This window comes from Trichechus manatus, unplaced genomic scaffold, assembly GCF_000243295.1.
Source record: "Trichechus manatus latirostris isolate Lorelei unplaced genomic scaffold, TriManLat1.0 scaffold00016, whole genome shotgun sequence".
In the NCBI taxonomy this organism is placed as follows: Eukaryota; Metazoa; Chordata; class Mammalia; order Sirenia; family Trichechidae; genus Trichechus; species Trichechus manatus.
The window spans coordinates 11,548,122-11,551,375 of NW_004443952.1; positions in this window are offsets into that span (position 1 = coordinate 11,548,122).

Genomic DNA, 3,254 nt, shown 5'->3' on the forward strand with positions numbered 1-3,254 from the left:
AAAAAAAAAAAAAAAAAAAAAAAAAAAAAAAAAAAAAAAAAAAACCTCAACATTCAGGAGGAACCTGCTAGCATTCCCAAAATCCATGAGCAAAATTTACTCTATAAAATAAAAACACTGAAAAAATGAATATGACCCCTTTAGATCCTTGACGATTCTGTAAATGCAGGACTTACGGCATTTCAAAAGATATTCACATAAAATTTCTCCAAATCATCTATTTACTGTGCAGATTCTTGCAATTCAAATCCGTCAACTTTCACAGAGGTTTTTTCTGTCACTTGGTGAGCAATTACTACTCTGACCGAAGCACTGACCAAACCGGTCTCACAGATTGTTGCCCCTTCCTTTCCACAAGGGTGTATCTGGAGCTGTTTGTGTCACAAATCCAAGCCAATGCCAGATCTAACATCTCACTTCAATATATCCCAAACTTCTACTTTCTAGCTAAGACCCGTCATTTTCTCTGAACTCTTCATTTTCTCTTCACTGCCAGCACCAGCTCCATCAAGATGCATTCTTTGAGGGGTGTTTGGTCACAAATAAGTAAAACTGTTATTACTCAACAAGAGTAGAGAATAACAAGATGAGGAAAGTGAGGCCAGAGAGGTTGGGGGGGCGGCTATGTCACACAGCTGAAATGGCAGCAAACTCAGATCAGACTCTCTAAAGCCCATGGTCTTAACAATGAAGCACCAGGCTTGCCAGTGACATGGGGTAGGACAGGCTCAAGTAATAAATAACTGAACAAGAAGTGGTCCCTCTCTCCAGCTATACAAATACTTAAAAGGAGTGATGGAAGGGACTACTGGGATGGAAAAGGGTGTGGGCACCCTCATGGAAGTGACCAGCTGGAAAGATCTGAACCTCAGGAGAGAAGAATCAGGGCTAGGAACACATATGTGGGTGTTATCTAATCTGACGTTATAGGTGAAAAATGATAAAGTCCAGGATGAGAAAATAGTGCAAAAAGAGGGGAAAGCCCAGTAAAAGAGACTGATAAAGTACCACCTGAGAAGTTGAAGGAAAAATCAAGAGGGATATTTGTACTAAAGCCACAACAGGAGGAAAGGGGTTCTCAATAGGGTTAGATGTTTCCAAGAGGTCAAAGAGAATGCAGACTAAGAACAGGCTATTAACTTAGGCAGTTGAGAAGTGACACTGGGAGGGCAGCATGTGTGTGTCTGGAGTGTGAGCTTAGAAGTAATCTTGGAGAGTTAAGGCATGAGTGAGAGGTGGGGAAGAAGAGTCTGTGAGGATAAACTATTTCTTTTAGACCTTTGGATATGAAAAGTAGAAGTGGGTGGAACCTGTTTATAACCCAAATTATGTCATTTCTCTAATAAACTTTTATTGTGTATTGATTCTATAACTAGACATTGTACCATGGCCTGGTATTACAAAGAATGCTTCAAAGGAATTCAAAGTCTAGAGCCACAACTATATTGGTGAATATCTGCCCTCCATATATTTAATATCTTGAACGATATATTACAATGGTGCATCATCCGAGTAACAAACCACTAGTTCTTGCTGGGACATTAAAGTGTGTTGCATAAACACCATTCCTATGATCATATGCTGTGGTGGCACAGTGGTTAAGAGCTACAGCTGCTAACCAAAGGGTTGGCAGTTCGAATCCACCAGCTGCTCCTTGGAAACCCTGTGGGGCAGTTCTACTCTGTCCTCTAGGATCGCTGTGAGTCCGAATCGACTCAGCGGCAATGGGTTTGGTTTTTTATGAGGCAACAAGACAGAGAAAGAAGTTAGAAAACAAAGGGAAATAAACTAGGCTGGACATCACTTAAGGTATATGTTGAATACAGTCTCTGCATAGCAGATTAAATAAGCAAATGGAAATCTGGCTAGAAATGAATATTAGTATTTGAGTTTGATGGCTTCCTCTTCTCTTGATTAGCTTTAGCAGTGTCAGCTGACTGACATTGTGAGTTGCTAGAAGGAACGAGATGGTTTAAGAAGAGTGCATAGGAATAGAGCTGGATGGTTAGGGATAACTTTACACTTACCTTATTGTGCTACATTGGATAAATTGCATAATTTATCAGAACTTCAGCTTCCTTAATTTTAATATGAAAATAAAAATATATGATGTCCAGTCTCACTGGACTGTTGTATCAAATGAATTTGGGGATAATATGTTGTTCAGATGTTGGGTCAGAATAGTCTTGTTACTGATATAAATTTTGAAAAGTGGGATTAGGAAGTGGGAAGTGGGTATGATAGAAAGAAAGGGCAAGTTAGAATCCCAGTGTCCAGATTCACCAACTACTGCTACTGTGAAATCTTTGAGCTTCATTTTTCTCATCTTTAATGGAGAATAATAACTCTAACCTAGTAGGAATATTGCGTGAAATAAAGAGAACAGGTGTAAAATGCTTGAGAATGGACATAGTAGGTGCTCGAGAAATGGCAGGTTCTAATTACTCAACCCCATCATTGCTTCATTAAGAGTGCCATAGACCAAATTAAGTGAATACCATGGTCTTATCTGCCCTTTTATGCAGTGTTTTTTTTTTTCTTTTTTTAAAGAAACAAGGTGAACTACGAGTATACTTAAAATTCTTCATGTTTTTCTTTTTTCATCTTTTAAAGGAGAAGATTCTGTTCCATGTCATTTATTGTCTAGAAATTTCCTTACCAGATTCATTTTTGATGATTCATAGACATACTCTTACCTTTAGGGGTGGGTCAACTTAATAACTGTAAATAAGAAGGAATTAGAAGAATTTCTTAAGAGGAGACAGATGAGTCCTAGGAAAGATGAAAAGAAAAGCTTAATTTTTGAGGGTTTTGGAAGAGAACTGCATGATTACAAATTAAATGTGTTCTGTGGAGATGTTGATTTTAGGTTGGGGTATGAATTAGCCACAAACTAGAAAAGTCTTTGGAAAGGTCAGGTTTTGCCACAGCCTGGTTATCTGATGCCAGTAGACACAGCTGGGTCATTGGTTTCTCAGAGAGCTTAGGGGCTGGTCTAGTTTGCCCTAGCACAATGACCATGATGTGCTTCGTCAGCTTGGAATCTCTTTTTGTAGTGTGGCCATCGACACTTTCATTGTTAGCTGTGATTGGATAATGCCATACGCATTCTGTAAGTCAGCACTGCTGACAAGAGAGATATTTCCTATGGGGTTGGTGATGGAGGGAAGGCAGCTCAACTAAATCCCATCTACTCTGCTGCCTGGAGAATGAATAATGAAACTGGAGAAGCCTAGCTTCAGCACCCACCATCT